This window comes from Salmo salar, chromosome ssa23 (genome assembly GCF_905237065.1).
Source record: "Salmo salar chromosome ssa23, Ssal_v3.1, whole genome shotgun sequence".
NCBI lineage: Eukaryota > Metazoa > Chordata > Actinopteri > Salmoniformes > Salmonidae > Salmo > Salmo salar.
Window position 1 is genome coordinate 7,113,165 of NC_059464.1, and position 19,801 is coordinate 7,132,965.

Genomic DNA, 19,801 nt, shown 5'->3' on the forward strand with positions numbered 1-19,801 from the left:
ATAACGTTTGCTATACTGTTCCTTCAGAAAGTATTTATACGCCTTGACTTATTCCACATTTTGTTGTGCTACAGCCTGAATTCAAATGGATTACATTGGAAAAAATTCTCACCCATTTACACACAATACCCCATAATGACAAAGTGAAAATGTGATTGAAATTGATTGAAAATAAAATATAGAAATATCTCATTTACATAAGTATTCACACGCCTGAGTCAATACATGTTAGAATCACCTTTGGCAGCATTTACAGCTGTGAGTCTTTCCGGGTGAGTCTCTAAGAGCTTTAAACACCTGGATTGTATCATATTTGCACATTGTTTATCATATTTGCACATTGGTTGTTGATCATTGCTAGACAGCATTTTCAAGTCTTGCCATAGATTTTCATGCCGATTTAAGTCAAAACTGTAACTTGGCCTCTCAGGGACATTCAATGTTGTCTTGGTAAGCAACTCCAGTTTTGCTTACCATTTTAAACCATGTTTTAGGTTATTGTCCTGCTGAAAGGGGAATTTGTCTCCCAGTGTCTGTTGGAAAGCAGACTGAACCTGTTTTTTCTCTAGCATTTTGCCTGTGCATAGCTCTATTTCATTCATTTTTATCCCCCAAAAAACTCCCTTGTCCTTGCCGATGACAAGCAAACCCATAACATAGTGCAGCCACCACCATGCGTGAAAATATGAAGAGTGGTTCTCAGTGATGTGTTCTGTTGGATTTACCCCAAACATAATGCTTTGTATTCTGGACATAAAATTAATTTCTTTGCCATTTATTTTTGCAGTTTTACTTTAGTGCCTTATTGCAAACCGGATGCACATTTTGGAATAGTTTTATTCTGTACATGCTTCCTTCTTTTCACTCTGCCATTTAGGTTGCGGAGTAACTACAATGTTGTTGATCCATCCTCAGTTTTCTCCTGTCACAGCCTTTGAACTCTGTAACTGTTTTAATGTCCTCATTGGCTCATGGGAGGACTGCCACAAGAAAGGAAGATCTAGAGTTACCTCTGCTGCAGATGATACGTTCATTAGAGTTACCAGCCTCAGAAATTGCAGACCAAATGAATGCTTCACCGAGTTCAAGTAACAGACACATTTCATCAACTGTTCAGTGGAGACAGCGTGAATCAGGCCTTCATGGCCGAATTGCAGCAAAGAAACCACTACTCAAGGACACCAATAAGAAGAAGAGACTTGCTTGGGCCAAGAAACACGAGCAGTGCACATTAGACTGGTGGAAATCTGTCCTTTGGTCTGATAAGTCCAAATGTTAGATTTTTGGTTCCAACCGCTGTGTCTTTGTGAGAGCAGAGTAGGTGAACGGATGATCCCCGCATGTGTGGTTCCCACCGTGAAGCATGGAGGAGGAGGTGTGATGGTGTGGGTATGCTTTGCTGGTGACACTGTCTGTGCTTTATTTAGAATTCAAGGCACACTTAACCATCGTGGCTACAACAGCATTCTGCCTCGATACGCCATCCCATCTGTTTTGAACTTAGTGGGACTATCATTTGTTTTTCAACCAGATAATGACCCAACACACCTCCAGGTTGTGTAAGGGCTATTTGACCAAGAAGGAGAGTGATGGAGTGCTGCATCAGATGACCTGGCCTCCACAATCACCCGACCTCAACCCAATTGAGATGGTTTGGGATGAGTTGGACCGTAGAGTGAAGGAAAAGCATCCAACAAGTGCACAGCATATGTGGGAAATCCTTCAAGACTGTTGGAAAAGAATTCCAGGTGAAGTTGGTTGAGAGAATGCCAAGAGTGTGCAAAGCTGTCATCAAGGCAAAGGGTGTCTGCTTTGACAAATCTAAAATATACTTTAATTTGTTCACACTTTTTGGGTTTCTACATGATTCCATATGTGTTACATTATTTCATAGTTTTGATGTCTTCACAATTTTTTTACAATGTACGAACTTTTTACTGGTACTGTATACAGTTGAAGTCGGAAGTTTAAATACCCTTAGGTTGGAGTCATTAAAAGTTGTTTTTCAACCACTCCACAAATTTCTTGCTAACAAACTATAGTTTTCGCAAGTCGGTTAGGACATCTACTTTGTGCATGACACAAGTCATTTTTCCAACAATTGTTTACAGACAGATTATTTCACTTATAATTCACTGTGTCACAATTCCAGTGGATCAGAAGTTTACATACACTAAGTTAACTGTGCCTTTAAACAGCTTGGAAAATTCCAGAAAATGATGTCATGGCTTTAGAATCTTCTGATAGGCTAATTGACATAATTTGAGTCAATTGGAGGTGTCCCTGTGGATGTATTTCAAGACCTACCTTCAAACTCACTTCCTCTTTGCTTGACATCTATCGAAAATCAAAAGAAATCAGCCAAGACCTCAGAAACAAAATTGTAGACCTCCACAAGTCTGGTTCAACCTTGGGAGCAATTTCCAAACGCCTGAAGCTACCATGTTCATCTGTACAAACAATAGTACGCAAGTATAAACACGCAACCGTCATACCGCTCAGGAAGGAGACACGTCCTGTCTCCTGGAGATAAACCTTGGTCGCAAGTGGGTCTTCCAAATGGACAATGACCCCAAGCATACTTCCAAAGTTGTGGCAAAATGGCTTAAGGACAACAAAGTCAAGGTATTGGAGTGGCCATCATAAAGCCCTGACCTCAATCCTATAGAAAATTTGTGTGCAGAACTGAAAAAGCGTGTGCGAGCAAGGAGGCCTACAAACCTGACTCAGTTACACCAGCTCTGTCAGGAGGAATGGGCCAAAATTCACCCAACTTATTGTCTGAAGGTTGTGGAAGGCTGCCCGAAACGTTTGACCCAAGTTAAACAATTTAAAGGCAAATCTACCAAATACTAATTGAGTGTATGTAAGCTTCTGACCCACTGGGAATGTGATGAAAGAAATAAAAGCTGAAATAAGTCATTCTCTCTACTATTATTGGGACATTTCACATTCTTAAAATAAAGTGGTGATCCTAACTGACCTAAGACAGGGAATTTTTACATGGATTAAATGTCAGGAATTGTGAAAAACAGAGTTGAAATGTATTTGGCTAATGTGTATTTAAACTTGGGTATTGGGATTGAGCCTGGGAGTGGGACAGGGTTAGCTAGGGATTGTTTTAGCTCTGCTAACTAGCATCACACTCTGTTAGTGTTACACATTCTGACTGACACCCAGTTACTCAGACTCCGTCCTTCTTTTTCGCCCAGTCAGCTTTCAGTTAGAATACCTCAGACCACACAACCCCCCTGAGCATTGTCATCCTTGGCATCCATCACCTCTTCTTCCCGTTTGGAACAGTGACATCTCTGATTACATAAGCCCGACGACCGTCCCTCCGCTCTCTCCCTTCTCCCCCATCTCTCCCTTTCCACCCTTGTTCATTACCTTCTTTCCGTTCTCTTCCTTCTCTTCCCATTCTCTCCTTTCTTTCCCTTCTCCCCATTCTCTCCCTCTCTCGTCTCCCCCTCCTACCCCTTCTCTGCCTCAGGCCCAGGTCTTGTTCAGTTACCACATAAAGCAGGTTAAGGACAGCTTAACAGGCTTAAACATGGACTTTGGTTGGAACAGTCTGGTCGTCAGTAGTGGTGGTGTTGACTTGTTTGTTTGTTAGTTGGGAGATAGTGTGGGGGATAGTTTGGAGAGGGGAGATCGAGAGAGAGAGAACAAGGTGGCCCTTGTCAATGCTCGAGCCCTGCAGAAACCACAATGCCTGGCTACTGTCTGTTTCATGCTTGTTCTGCCTGTCTTTTCTCTTTCTCTCTCTCCCTTTTCCTCCCTCTCTCTCTCCCTCTCTACGCCTGCTCAGTGGATAAGCCAATTAGAACCAGGCGGTGAGCTCATTCCGCATCCACGGAGAACGGTGGGCAGTATGAGCTCATCGCTACACAAGTGGAGAGTGAGAGAAAGACAGGGGAGAGAGATAGAAGAGAGAGAGCAAGAGACCCAATGACTGCACAGGTCAGGAGAGGAGACTTGTAGTAAGAGCCACTCCAAAGCTGGTTGAATGTGGCCCTTGTCCCCTCCATGTCTCGTGTGTAGGCCAGCTTAATCGAGAAGTGTATGTGTGTGTGTGTGTATGTGTATGTGTATGTGTGTGTGTGTGTGTGTGTGTGTGTGTGTGTGTGTGTGTGTGTGTGTGTGTGTGTGTGTGTGTGTGTGTGTGTGTGTGTGTGTGTGTGTGTGTGTGTCACAGGCCTGTCACAGAGTACATTAAGTCATCATCTCCCAGTCAGAAACAAAGCAGATAAGATGGAATGGAACAAGCTCTAATTGAAAGACTGATGGGCAGCTCAGCACATCACACTCAAACACAGATGTGGAGATGGAGAGGTTATTTCAAGTGTATGAAGTGGATTGCAAATGCATACACGTGTGTGTACACAGACAAGACACAAGACGCTACTGAGCTGGGAGGACAGGGGGCAGGAAACCTCTCACTGTTAATTCAGTGTATGAAACCATTTGTTTCCTCACACAGTGTTTGATTTAATATAAACCCCCTCCTCTCCTCCCTCTTATTGATCAGCCATATCTAGTCATGTTCTGTCTGTTCACCAGGCTGTGTTGGCCAGGGGGCACAACTTCAAACACTATGAAATGGAATGTCTAGACACCCACTTCTCTCACTGCCTCCAGCCAAACCATGTTTTATCAACTGTTACTGAAACAACTTTTGGAGAAATAAGTATCTACTGTCTAGGTTCTGTTTGTCTCTCTGATAATTAGGCACCGGCCGCAGAACATACGGGTGCGGATGATTTGCGCCCCCCCCCCCCCACTCAATCTTCCTCTGTGGTGTTACGTTTATATCTCCCCCCCCGTTCTGTGGCTGTGTGAATGGGTAGGGCCCTTTCTGTCTCTCTCCCCCAGAGCCTCTCTCAGTCGGCATTCATCACATCAGCAGTAACAATGGAGAGGAGCTGTGAGTGTGTTGGGCCACAGCAGGAAAGGAGAAGGGAGGGAGAGAAAGGGGAAGAGGTTAGAGGGAGAGAGCGCTTTGATCTGATGCCTCTCACGTGCCTCCCTCTCTCCCAGGGGAGCCTCCTCTGTCTCTACACGCTGCCATCCCTCACTTCACTCTGGATAATGAGTGTTTTTCTCTTTAGCTCGCCGTCTCTCTTCCCACTCTGTTGCTCTCCCTCCATTGTTATCACTCTACCTCTCTCGTTTCCCACCCCGTATTTTTCCTTCTTCATCAATTCCTCACCGTATCTCTCTTTCCAGCTCTCTGTATCTCTTCTTTTCTTTCTATCTTCCTTCCCTTAGTTCTTTTTGTTTGAGGAAAGATTTAGCCGTGCAGTCATGTTGTGTCTATAAAGGTTGTCATCTATGCATTTCTATCTAAATTAACTGGAAAGGAGAACCTAGTCAGTTGCACCACTGAATGCATATTCCACGTTTAACCCAACCCCTCTGAATTGGAGAGGTGCTAGGTGCTGCTTTAATCAACATCCGGGTTGTTGTTGGGGGTTAACTGCCTTGCTCAAATGCAGAACGGCAGATTTTCCACTTTGCCGGCTTGGGGATTCAAACCAGTGACCTTTCGGTTACTGTCCCAACGCTCTTAACCACTTGGCTACCTGCCGTACCTATAACTGAAAGGTACAGTATAGAGGTAGATCACGTTTGATTTAGTCAGTTATTACGCCGTAGGAATATTTCTCCACAATCTCCCCTTGGCTTTAGAAAATCAAGTTGTTCAACAGCCTTAAAAAAACATCTTTGGTAGATACGAGATAAGGTAGTATACGAGAGCATTTCAATGTACCACCCTGTTAATACTCCAAGAAAAAGATGACAGCATATTGCAGAATCCAACCTCAACATGGCAATGTATAATATCGTACAGGTCCATTGTAATACTAATCGCTGCTCTGGCACCCCAATGGTGGAACAAGCTCCCTCACGACGCCAGGACAGCGGAGTCAATCACCACCTTCCGGAGACACCTGAAACCCCACCTCTTTAAGGAATACCTAGGATAGGATAAAGTAATCCTTCTAACCCCCCACCCCCCTTAAAAGATTTAGATGCACTATTGTAAAGTGGTTGTTCCACTGGATATCATAAGGTGAATGCACCAATTTGTAAGTCGCTCTGGATAAGAGCGTCTGCTAAATGACTTAAATGTAAATGTAAATGTACTAATACATATATTGTATTTTTCCCTGCAGAGTCAATTTCTGTTACAACTTAAATGGTATTTTCCTATAGTGCTCTACTGTCTGTTACAGAGATGTATAAATCCAGCCTTGTATGTACAAGACAAACGACCCACTCTCCTTCTCTTCTGTGTGTGTGTGTGCGTGTACTGATACGTGGTAGTGAGACGGATCCGGGTGTACAGTAGAGAGTAGATATTTGCACCTACAGCGAAGCTGTTTTCTCCTCTAGCAGAACTGAGTGATGGTCGTGGAGAGATGACAGGAGGAGAGAAGGTTTCACTGTCTGACTTACGATAATGAACTGGGGTCTCGGCGGGCACAGAAACAAGGAAAGGAGAGAAAAGAGGCGGGAGGGAGGGGGGTAAAGAGCGAGGGAGGGAGTGGAAGGGTGCCAGAGACAAAGGAACTTGAGACGGCTTCATTTCTGCCCCTGAAGACTCGGGCTAACTGTGCTCTCTTCCTTCTCCTCTCTTTCTCTCTCCCTCTCTCTCTGCTTCTTTGTGAAATTGGCAAATTTGACAGAACAACAATCCGATACAGTCTGGAACAAGTCAGTAATTGCGGTAGAATCTGGGTCAGACATGCCGTAAGAACATATTTAGTATTTCAGTTTAAAGCTGTGATGATAGTGGTGTTACTGTGGTGTAGTCCTATAAGCATCATGTACAGTAACGAGTCAGACCACACCCTAGTTAGCTGACTAGGCTAGGATGTCTCTTGTCTGTTAGAGAGAACTCCCATGTGGTTGTCCATGATGTGTCTGTCACAGCCCATCTCCCCATCATTAATATTGTCCTTCAGTACAGACCCCCCCCTTTACTCAGAATCAGCTCAATATGCTGCTCGGTTGTCCTCTTGAGTGCTCTGTCTCCCATGGGACTAGATACTAGCTAACATGCTATTCTGTCAAACCTGGACACGTACACACCCGCACACACACACGGCAGCCATCTCTACTAGTTTGCTAATTCTCGCTAAACCACCACAATTAGCCATATCAAAGCTCTAACGCTAATGCAATGTATAAGGCGGATTATGTTGGAGTGTTTTTAAGTTTGAATTTCAAGGTCGTATATATTTTCTGTGTTGCCGGATTGTTTTCCTCCCCTCATGACCTTGTTTCACAGTCTTTGCTGCGATGGGTAAAAACCACACACACTCATAAAAAGCCCACATCTCTGGGAGGGACTGGGAGTGTAAGTCTCCATCTCACGGTAATGTAGTGTGTGTGTGTGTGTGTGTGTGTAATATACTGGGGGGGGTTATGGTCTCTATGGTAAAGTTGCTGTGGTGTGGTGATGAATGACGGTCAAGGGGTTGCCAATAACCCTGTGAACACTGTTTCCAAGAGATGGTGGGAGAGAGAGGGATGGAGGAGATGGGCGTCATCTCGTGAATATCTCATGTTTACCAGTCAGACAGGCGGGCACTGTGTGGTGTGGGTCCTGGTTTGACAGAATGAAACTTCAGCTAGGTGCTTTAGCAGTGAGCGGTGGGGATCGCGCCGGTGCGCTATCTAGCTGCAGATGTTAGTGTGTTAGTGGAGAGAGGAGACGTTCTGATCAGCCCGGATTTGTTCCATTCAGCCTGGGGAAGGGAAAGGATAGAGAGAGGGAAGGTGGGGACAATGGCGGCCCATTCATCCACAGCAGCCCTCTTTCGTGGAAAGATGAAGGGAGTGCGGGAGGGAGAGAAGGGTGGTGGAACTACACAATAGAGGAAGTAATTAGCATGTTGTCCCAGATAAACCTCGCAGGACGGCAGGAATAACATGCCTGGATAATTGTGCAGATTTACCACTCTGCGTGTGTGTGTGTGTGCTTATGTTTGTGCGTGTGTGTGTCTGTGAGAGAATCGAACAGCTGCAGCACTTGACGTCCAAGCCCCTTCCGATTGCCACAGGAATTGTGTAACTGTGTGTATAGGGGGTGTGAAAGGGTTTCTGATGCAGCCATGGGACTGTATACCACAGCTGTACTGTAGCAGCAGAGGAATAGCACAGATGTCGAAGGATAGAGGATAGGAAGAGGGAGGAATTGTCATTCAGAATTAAGGAGCACAAAGGACGATGTTGGACGGACCTTCCACACGAAGGATAGAGGATACTATAGACTTTGCAGGGACACAGCACAGTACATCTGGTGTTCTCTGTATAGTAAATAATGAAATGACAGTGGCACTGGAGACATCAGGAAGTCACATCTCTCTTTTTCTCTCCATCTTCTATCCAGACCCCTTTCTCAATTCAGTTACATTTAAGGGCTTTATTGGCTCAAATTAAATTTCTCCCACTCTCCCTCAGAAACACACACACGTGAATGTATCTGGGGGGTAGCTTGACTCAGTGTGCCTGACGTGTTGGGTTCTTCTGCACCAATAGGTTTGTCTCTATCTCAGCCTCTCTGCTGTGCCTCAGTCCCTTCTTTCCTCTGTTCCTGGACCATGTCTCCTCTGCCCTCGTCTCCTCTCTTCTGCTCCTACCCTATACAATATGGATGAAAGCCAACGTGAGACACAGTGTTCTATCCAGCTCTTATATTCACTCTGCTCTGTCACTTTGCTGGGATGACAGGGATTGAGTTGGAGCTTATAGGATATTTATTTCGCTGTTGGAGAGGCAGGTTCTGTGTTGGAAGCAGTTGGCAGACTTGTTGTCTTTGTTTGATGTTTAAGTGGTCTGATGGAAGATAGCCTGACCTTTCAAGTCAATTCATATTGTTTTGAGAGCCTGTTAGATAGTTTCCTCAGTAGTGATTTAATGACTTGCAGTCCATGTTCTACAGTTGAAGTCGGAGGTTTACATACACCTTAGCCAAATACATTTCAACGCAGTTTTTCACAATTCCTGATATTTAATCCATGTAAAAATTCCCTGTCTCAGGTCAGTTAGGATCACCACTTTATTTTAAGAATGTGAAATTTCAGAATAATAGTAGAGAGAATGATTTATTTCAGCTTTTATTTCTTTCATCACATTCCTAGTGGGTCAGAAGCTTACATACAGTCAATTAGTATTTGGTAGCATTGCCTTTAAATTGTTTAACTTGGGTCAAACGTTTCGGGAAGCCTTCCACAAGCTTCCCACAAAAAGTTGGGTGAATTTTGGCCCATTCCTCCTGACAGAGCTGGTGTAACTGAGTCAGGTTTGTAGGCCTCCTTGCTCGCACACACTTTTTCAGTTCTGCCAACACATTTTCTATAGGATTGAGGTCAGGGCTTTGTGATGGCCACTCTAACACCTAGACTTTGTTGTCCTTTAGCAATTTTGCAACAACTTTGGAAGAATGCTTGAAGTCATTGTCCATTTGGAAGACCCATTTGCGACCAAGCTTTAACTTCCTGACTGATGTCTTGAAATGTTGCTTCAATATAGCCACATAATTTTCCTACCTCATGATGCCATCTATTTTGTGAAGTGCACCAGCCCCTCCTGCAGCAAAGCACCCCCACAACATGATGCTGCCACACCCAGGCTTCACGGTTGGGATGGTGCTCTTCGGCTTACAAGCCTCCCCCTTTTTCCTCCAAACATAACGATGGTCATTATGGCCAAACTAATATTTTTGTTTCATCAGACCAGAGGACATTTCTCCAAAAAGTATGATCTTTGTCCCCATGTGCAGTTGCAAATCATAGTCTGGCTTTTTTTATGGCAGTTTTGGAGCAGTGGCTTCTTCCTTGCTGAGCGGCCATTCAAGTTATGTCAATATAGGACTCGTTTTACTGTGGATATAGATACTTTTGTACTTGTTTCCTCCAGCATTTTCACAAGGTTCTTTGCTGTTGTTCTGGGATTGATTTGCACTTTTTGCACCAAAGTACGTTCATCTCTAGGAGACAGAACGCGTCTCCTTCCTGAGCGGTATGATGGCTGCGTGGTCCCATGGTGTTTATACTTGCGTACTATTGTTTGTATAGATGAACGTGGTACCTTCAGGCGTTTGGAGGTTTACAATTTTATTTCTGAGGTCTTGGCTGATTTCTTTTGATTTTCCCATGATGTTAAGCAAAGAGGCACAGAGTTTGAAGGTAGGACTTGAAATACATCCACAGGTACACCTCCAATTGACTCAAATGATGTCAATTGGCCTATCAGAAGCTTCTAAAGCCATGGCATAATTTTCTGGAATTTTCCAAGCTGTTTAAAGGCCCAGTCAACTTAGTGTATGTAAACTTCTGACCCACTGGAATTGTGATACAGTGAATTATAAGTGAAATAGTCTGTCTGTAAACAATTGTTGGAAAAATTACTTGTGTCATGCACAAAGTAGATGTCCTAACCGACTTGCCAAAACTATAGTTTGTTTACAAGACATTTGTGAAGTGGTTGAAAAACGAGTTTTAATGACTCCAAGCTAAGTTCATGTAAACTTCCGACTTCAACTGCACATTAGCTTCTTTCATTGTCCACATAGGACATGAAGTGAATTTGCGGAATTGTTTTCATGACAAACCACCAGTCAGCCGAATGAAGAGCTCCACTCTTGGTCTACTCCGTCATGTTAATGATTGTTGCTAGTGCTACCTCTCCTCCTCCAACTCTCTTTCTCCATAACCCTCTCTCTCTACCTCCTTTTTCTCTGACCAACTCCAGGCACAACAATCTTATAATGGATGTTCTCTCTCTCTCGCTCTCTCTTTTTCTCTCTCTTTTTCTCTCTCTTCTCTCTCTCTCTCTCTCTCTCTCTTTCTCTTTCCCCCTCCCCCTATCATCCTCACTGGCTCCATTTAAAGACAGCAGACAATTAGTCAGAACAAAGGACCTGTGTTATTACCAGTGTTGATGAAGGGCTTTGCCACTAGCCAGGTGGGGCCTCCACTCCTGTTGCTATGTGCATGGATTAGAAACCATCCCAATTGGTTGTCCATGTCCTCCAAACATCTTTCATGCACACACACACACACACACTCACACACGGTTCCAGCTCCCTGGTTATAGGCCACTAATGGTGTTTTATAGCTAGCGTTAATGTGTCACTAAGTGCAGGTGTTGAGTCCTAATGGCTTTCACAACGTGTGTCGTTACTCTGCCAGTCCCAGTGACACCAGACCCATCCAGACCTAGACACTTATTAAGTTATCCCCATCAGCTTCGTTAACACCACTGGCCCTGTCCCTGCCTGGTCCTGTCTCAATGTTCCTACCTGTCTGCGTCGCTTAAATGTTCAGGTGAGCGGCACAAATTTCAATGGCTTGGGCCAGGACACATTTCTCTTAACATCTGCCCTACTGTATTGAATCACTATTCCAAATCCTCATTAAGTGGAAATAACCCTCTTAGCCTTTGGCCTGGCATGGGTTGTCACCAGCTCCCACCATCTCTCACATCACAGTGTGCTGCCTACCTGTTTAGGCTTCTTGGCTCCTCCTTCGCGCCACTCTGGGTAAGTACAGGAAGCTGAGCCTTCCTGAGTCTCCTGCCCTCATATATGGTCCATTATACCTGGGCTAAGTAGATATACTGCCTGGGATTGGAATTCAGGAGCAGACACACCTGCCGTGGGAGGACGGGTATCAGTTGGCCTACTTTATACACAATGTGTGTCTTTAAGCTGAGATAGTTGGGAAGGAGGGGGGAGAGAGATGGAGATAACGGAAAGGAGGGAGGCAGGGAGCAAAAAAGGTGTTTCTCTGAATGGGAGAGAGATGTGCGAGAGATATTGATAGAGAGAGAGATGTGTTAGAGGTGTTTCTCTGAACAGATCATTAGCTGGTTTCATCACCTTCTCTCTCTCTCTCTCTCTCTCTCTCTCTCTCTGTGTGGTTCTGTGGTGGTGAAATCACTGCTGCCATGTGCCAAATATATATCTAATGCCAGCTAAAATAAGATGGGGGAATCTACCGCACTGATACGTTTAAGAGGTGAACTTTCACTCCTCTTAACCTGTTACATTGAATCATTGTGAGCGTTCTAAACGGTGGCCGAACAGCTCGATAAGTCATTAACAGCTGGTTCTATTATGTAACATGGTTCAGTCACACTGTCACTGTCACACCGCTCAGCTGTCTCTGAGCCACAGAGAGTAGTGTAGAAAGATCAAAACAACGACTGAACATTGAGTCAAGAAACTTGGGGGAAATTTGAAATGACACCTACTTCTCCATGTGGCTCTGGCTGAAAGTATTGCTGTGTAAAGTGAAAAGGAAACGTTCTAATCCCTTGTAGCCTGTAAGAGGTCGCTAGTTTCTCCTGGAAATATTGGGTATTACAGGGAAACTCCTGGCACTTCACTGTATACTCCATGTGTATGTGATCCAACCCTATAGAGCAGCATCTTTGTTGTGTATCCTATACGATGATGGGAGCAGTTGATTGGTATGCAGTGTGGTGGTAATGTAATGAATACCTTGCCTGCTACCTCTGATGGAACTTGTCTGTTTGTTTCTGTGTGCACATGTGTACAGTACAGTACTGGTGATGTATGTGCACAATGATGCCAGCCTTTGTATTTTCTTTTGGTGTGCGTGTGCGTGCGTGTGCGTGTGTGCGCTCACATTAGCATACCTTAGCATCCTCTGTTCTGGCCTACTCAGCAGACCTGTCCTTCTGTCTGTCTTTGCCTTTATCAGTCAGTCACCATGGCCCCAGGGAAGTGCCCTCTGCCCACATGTCTGTGCCTGCCCACCATCTACCCTGCTAGCACTGCCAGGCCTATCACTCACCCCTCTCCTCCCTGGCAGAGCAGGCCGGGGCAGAGAGAAGGGGGGGGGGGACAGTAGTGTTTTCCACAAGTACGTGGACAAGCCAGCCAAATAGAAACAGTAGCCAGCCACCCAGTAGCCAGCCCTCTGCCCCCCCTGAGTTAGACATTTTTTGCCTAAGGAGCTCTATTTTGGTGGCCTCTGGTACATTCCAATTTGCCTGGCTGCCCAAACTCCTTGCTACGCCCGCAGACGTTAGTTTCTTCTCCATAGTGAACCTGGATCTGAGTAGCTCCCCGACGATTGCTAGAACGCAAACACATTATAACCGTTCTGATTGGTCCCAGAAACCGATGGGCCAGATCCAGATCGCACTTGGGTAAAGCAGCTTTGTTACTCTGATTGGTTAGAAATGATCCCATCGCTGATGACTTTGTTTTGTACAACAGCGCGAGTTTTAGTTGCCAGGCAACATTCTAATGCCTTGATTCCATCTGAAATACACAGCAAAATTATTGAATACTTTATCAAGTATACCTCCCAGATATATATATATATATATATTTAATTGTGGTATTGTGTAGAAAGACATGACTTTACAATTTAAATGACTGAAAATATATTAATTCAGAGGATTGTTAGTTGTTTTGGATATTGTCTAAGCCTATGATCATTACTATTTACTAAGAGAACATTAAACTTTTTTAACTAGTCTTCTCTTGAGATGAAAGTGTTATTTACAGTTTTACTGCAATATATGAATTGCCACAATGATGTTTGTTCTTCAAATTATGTATTTTATTAAAACAGAAAAATTGTAACGGCTGTCGTGGTGAATGGATGACCAAAACGCAGACGGGATGTGAATGCTCATCTTTCTATTTAATTTGAATACAATGAACACAAAAACAAGAAACAATAGACCGACAGGAACAGTTAGCAGGCTAACATAAAGCAGTGCTAAAACAACAACCCACAAACCCCAGGTGAAAAACACACTCCTAATACATGACTCCCAACAGGAACAACGATATCCAGCTGTTCCTGATCAGGAGTCACAAGACTAACACAGAAACAAAACAACTAGAAACTAATACAACACACAACTTCTGCCACGTCCTGACCAAATACTAAACAACTACTCCCTCTGCTGGTCAGGACGTGACAAAAATGAAGTCAGTAGCCCACATTATCTTGAAAATTACAGGTTTCTATTTTTAAGGTTTTCACTCTCACAGTCACACTTTTTAATGGAAAAACAACAAAATTGGACATTATAAGTCCACAACAATGCTTAAACCACATCAGGAGACAATTTTTGAGGTCTGGGAAAAATCAGAGAAATGTAGATTTTGGGGTGTATTTTTAAATTTTTTCACCTTTATTTAACCAGGTAGGCCAGTTTAGAACAAGTTCTCATTTACAACTGCGACCTGGCCAAGATAAAGCAAAGCAGTGCGACAAAAACAACACAGAGTTACACATGGAATAAACAAACGTACAGTCAATAACACAATAGAAAAATCTGTATACTGTGTGTGCAAATGAAGTAAGGAGGTAAGGCAATAAATAGGCCAATAGTGGCGAAGTAATTACAATTTAACAATTTACACTGGAGTGATATGTGTGCAGATGAGGATGTGCAAGTAGAAATACTGGTGTGCAAAAGAGCAGAAAAACAAAAACAAATATGGGGATGAGGTAGGTAGTTGGTTGGATGGGCTATTTACAGATGGGCTGTGTACAGCTGCAGCGATCGGTAAGCTGCTCTGACAGCTGACGCTTAAAGTTAGTGAGGGGGATATAAGTCTCCAACTTCAGTGATTCAGTGATAGTTACCTTTTAATTCAAGTGTGTACCTAGCAAGAGGCTATTGTTTAGCAGTGTTTTTGTACGGCACATGTGATGGAAGAGTTTGCAAAACAAATAGACACTAGATTGATGAAAATAATCATGATATAATTCTGCCAGGTAAGCATATGCTACTTTGTAGTTAACATTTAATAGAAAAGGTTTTTGGGATAGCCTTTCGGTCTACCAGAATACTTTCTTTCATTAGCATCATTGCTAACAGCGCACCGCACACACACGGATAAGGGCATTCCTGTTGCCTCGTCAGAAAGTTGCAGGAAATACGAATCACTGATGAACGGCTCTCACACCGATGCTATTTGGTAGGCTACACTGACTGACGAGACGAGAGTCACTCACTTTAGTGTCACTGTCTGCCAAGCCCTGGCGACATCCTAGGAAATCCTTTGGTTTACTTGTCCCGATGCGATTACCTTGGACATGGCTCAGAGCTACAGCTGTCTGTCTGTTACGGTCTGTAGTTGGCTTTGTGACAAGGGGAGGCACTTTACCCCATTTACAAAGGGTTAGGTTGGACACTTGATGAAGCCTAGGCCTACATCTGTCAAATCAAAGAGGTCTACATTCATTAGGGCTTTATCTGTCTACTAGCCAACTACTCTATATGCAGGGTGGGAGTGGTGGGTTGGATGCCATCTTTCACCTGCTAAGTTAATGTTGTTAGTTACGTGTGCATTTAGCTCAGGGCAAGGCCATACTATCTCAAATATCCGTCCACTGTCTACATCAGCAACCCGCCAAATGTCCTGAGTGAGTGTACTCGACGAGAGCGCTATGTGGCACAGCCCACTCTCTTTCTCTGCCCATGTCTCTAATAGTGTGGAAGAGGTGAACAAAAGGGTTGTTGTCTATCAACAATGACAAGCCACCTGTGTCTGACAACTTGGATGGGCAATTTTTAAGGATGATAGCGGACTATATTGCCCTCCTATTTGCCATCTCTCCAATCTAAGCCTACAGGAAAGTATGTGCCCTCAGCCCTGGAGGGAAGCAGAAGTCACCCCGCTACCCAAGAATAGCAATGTACCGCTTTACTCGGTCAAACAGCCGACCAATTGTATTTGGGACAAACCATTCACTAAACCCTAAACCTCAACTAAATCGTGCAATTAATAATGTAGACGTTGAGCAAGTTGAAACTAAACTGCTTGGTGTAACCCTGGATTGTAAACTGTTATGATCAAAGCATATCGATGCAACGGTAGCCAAGATGGGGAGAGGTATGTCCGTAATAAAGCACTGCTCTACCTTCTTAACAACGCTATCAGCAAAACAACTACTGTCCAGTCATATGGTCAAGTGCCACAAAGAGGACATAGGCAAATTACAGTTGGCCCAGAACAAAGCAGCACAGCTAGCCCTTAAATGTACACAGAGAGCTAACATCAATTACATGCATGTCAATCTCTCAAAAGTAGAGGAGAGATTGGTTGCATCACTACTTGTCTTTTGTGAGAGGTATTGGCATGTTGAAAGCACCCAGCTCTCTGTTCAAACGACTAACACATAGCTCGGACACCCATGCATACCCCACAAGACATGCCACCGGGGGTCTCTTCACAGTCCCCAAGTCCAGAATAGACTCCGGGAAACGCATAGTACTGCACAGAGCCATGACTACATGGAACTCCAGTCCACATCAAGTAACTCATGCAAGCATTCAAATTAATAAAACTTCTAAAGCCGGGTGTGCACAACACGATTTTGTCTTTTGAGATCGGAGACAAAATTCTCATGTCGTTGCCTACTTGGGGCTCACGGCCGTCACCGACGCCCGTTTAATGTGAGCGGGTCAGAGACGTAATCTCAGGGCTACCGAACCCGTCTTTGAGTAGTCCCAGAGGTCCAGATATTTTCAAACATGTTTGACTTTATCGGCTCCAAATCTGCAATGCTCTCGTAGTGTGAGATGTGCACCGAACACGTTTTTTATAGAACGGTGATCAGCAAACGCCAATGAGAGCTCGCCAGAGAAGAAGCCAGTGAGGATGATGATGTTGTTTCGCATCACCCATGATGTGTAGACTCTCGAGCAGGAGCGATGGCCACTTGTATGCGTTTGTACTTGCCTTTAACCAAAGCCAAAGTGTCAAATCATTACAGCTCTGTATGGCAAGCATTAATATTTCACTGAAAAGTTTTATGAGTCTGCTTTGAGCCACAGCTCGTTCTGGCCACGTTAACAATCTAGTGACATCATCACTTCATTGTTTTTTTTGTGAGACAGCATGGCTTCGAGAATCCTCACGACCAAGTGAAGAATCTTGTAGTGTGTTGAACCCCGTCTGTGCCACATCGTTTACTGTGCGCACCACTACGTTGGCAAGACAAAAAAACTACAGGAAGACAGTCGTTTAATGTGAGTCTCAGCGATGTTAGGATTTTGAAAGTCGTGTAGTGTACACCCAGCATTATGGAACAACAAGGACTGTGAAGAGACACACACACATAGGCAGACACATGTGCATACTTACACTACAAGATTTCCCTCGACTAACCTGTACCCCCGCACTAGGTACCATGTACCCCCTGTATATAGCCTCGTTATTGTCATTTTATTGTGTTACTTTTATAAAAATGTTTACTTTAGTTTATTTAGTCAATATTTTCTTAACTCTATTTCTTGAACTGCATTGTTGGTTAAGGGCTTGTAAGTAAGCGTTTCACGATAAGGTTGTATTCGGCGCACGTGACAAATAAGATTTGATTGAATTTTGACACACACGCTAACACACGCACTCTACACACATACACTTGTGTGTTGTTGTATAGTGGTATTATATATTTAGTGGTCTAATGATGTTATGTGATGTACTGTTTTGTTTGTGCCTTAATGTGCCTTAATGTATTTGGGCTAATGGGGATCCATAATAAATATAAATCACATTTCCCTCCTCTCTCGCTGTCGTGTTGGTTGGACCTAGAGGAATATTGATGCTTGTGTTCCATCGAGGAGATTACTTTCGTTTTTTTTGTGTGGCGGTTGCCATCCAAACTGTCAATCCAGCTAATTTCATCATCACCCTGCCTTTGAGATATTACATGACCAGCTGATGCGTGTGTGTGTGTATGTGTGTATGTGCATGTGTGTGCACTTCTGCGTGTGTATGTGTGTGTGCTTGTGCATGTGTGTGTGTCTGTCATGGAGATTTGAATATTTTGTCTCGGGGGGGTTTGGGGAGGAGGTGAACATCCCCACTCAAGGATGTGGGGCAGCTCAGCCACACACACACACACACGCAGCGGCAGCCCTAATGCAATCAGTCTGCCAGAGCAGAGATGCTGAGAGCAATCCTTTCACGTTACAGAACTATGCGTGGGTGGCTGGTTGGCAGAACGTACCCCCTTTCTCTTCTCCCTTTCCTCTCTCCCCTCCCTGTTCCTCTCTCTCTCTCTCGCTCCGCCCCTCACCCCTTTGATAACATCTTCCCTTGTTTCAGATTGTTTGATAAGACTGTATTAATGGTGGTCTCCTATCCTGTTTTGTCTCTATGTTACAGTGTTGCCTGGCTTTGCCCCACCATCTCTCCCCCTCCATGAGTCTGGGTACTGTTCCAACCCCCCCCCCCAGTCCCCTGATAAGATCTATACATCAGGCAGCCTGCAGAGCTCTCTAGCTGAGCTCTGAACAGCATCTGTAGGGAGGCAAATTGAGTTGAGGCCTCCCGGCCCTCAGAGAGTTAGCTAGAGATAGAGGGGAAGCAGATGCGTTACAGACGCACACTGTCAATGACATTAGTCCTGTGTTCTGAGCCTCTAATGGAATCAGGCAGTTTAGTCCTGAGAACTATGTTGTTGTTTATTCTAGACTCCCTAGAACACACAGTGCTGAGACTTACTCACACACTACAAATCTTGAAGCGTAGAGACACACACACACATATTTTTTTCTCCCATGTACTGTCCTCTCTTTAAACTCCATATCTCCATTAGCTCACTAATAATAATAATAATAGACACGAGAGAGAGAGGGTGAATGAGAGGGAGAGAGCGAGAGCGAGTGAAAGAGAGAGAGAGAGCTACTGCTCGTCTGACAGTGATGGAGACAGCCATCCTGAGTCAGAGTCAGAGAGAGGAATGGAGAGTGAGGTTGAGAAAGCCCGCCAGCCAGCAGACAGACTGTATCTATGCAGAAGTGCTCCTGTCACTAATGAAAAAGTAGGGTTCTGCCGGCTAAGTGTGCACTTTGAAACTGTCTGTGTTAATATTCCACTATCAAGCAGAGAGACCGGGAGGGAGCGAAACAGGCCGTGGGCTTGAAAGATACACCGCGGTCGGCAATGTGGAGCAGCAGATGGCTGCTGTACATGCTCCCTTCATCGATCTGTCTTTCAGTCTCTTTCTCTCCCTCTGTCTGTCTTTATGACAAGGTCCTTTTCTCCTTCAGTTATGTTTCTCTCTCTCTCTCTCTCTCTCTCTCTCTCTCTCAGTGCTCTTTGTCTGTCTGTCTTTCAGCCAGGTTTCTGATGGTTCTGTTTTGGTACTTTGCGTAAGCACACATTATTTGTTATTGAGACAATAGCAGCTGTTGCTGTGAACATGTTGACCTGGGGTTACGACACACTTCACCCCGAGGCACACGTATCCTGTCGAGTTCAGAGCCTGTTAGAGCAAGCCCACTCTTGTGTGTTTATCTGTGTGTCTGTGTGTGTCTGTCTGTCTGTCTGTCTGTCTGTCTGTCTGTCTGTCTGTCTGTCTGTCTGTCTGTCTGTCTGTCTGTCTGTCTGTCTGTCTGTCTGTCTGTCTGTCTGTCTGTCTGTCTGTCTGTCTGTCTGTCTGTCTGTCTGTCTGTCTGCCTGCCTGCCTGCCTGCCTGCCTGCCTGCCTGCCTGCCTGCCTGCCTGCCTAGTGGCTATCTGATTCAAAACACTGACACACACACACACACACACACACACACACACACACACACACACACATACACACACACACAGCCTATCGCGAGTGTGATGGTAAACAGTGCCAGGGGACACACGCTGTTGGTTAGGTGTTAGTGTTCTGTTCTCACATAGAGAGCTCTCACACCCACCCACCCACCCAGTAGACACCACTGTGATCACGTTCGTCTCTATTTCATATCAACACAAACCTGATATTATAGCTACAGAAACGTTGTCC

The 19,801-nt window shown here is 44.5% G+C and overlaps 1 protein-coding gene across 2 annotated transcripts in view; it reads left to right on the forward strand.

Moving 5' to 3' along the window:
- The window catches only part of LOC106584010 (microtubule-associated serine/threonine-protein kinase 2), a 160,715-nt gene that overhangs the window by 14,966 nt on the left and 125,948 nt on the right, over nucleotides 1-19,801 (forward strand). The gene's annotated exons all lie outside the window — the stretch shown is intronic.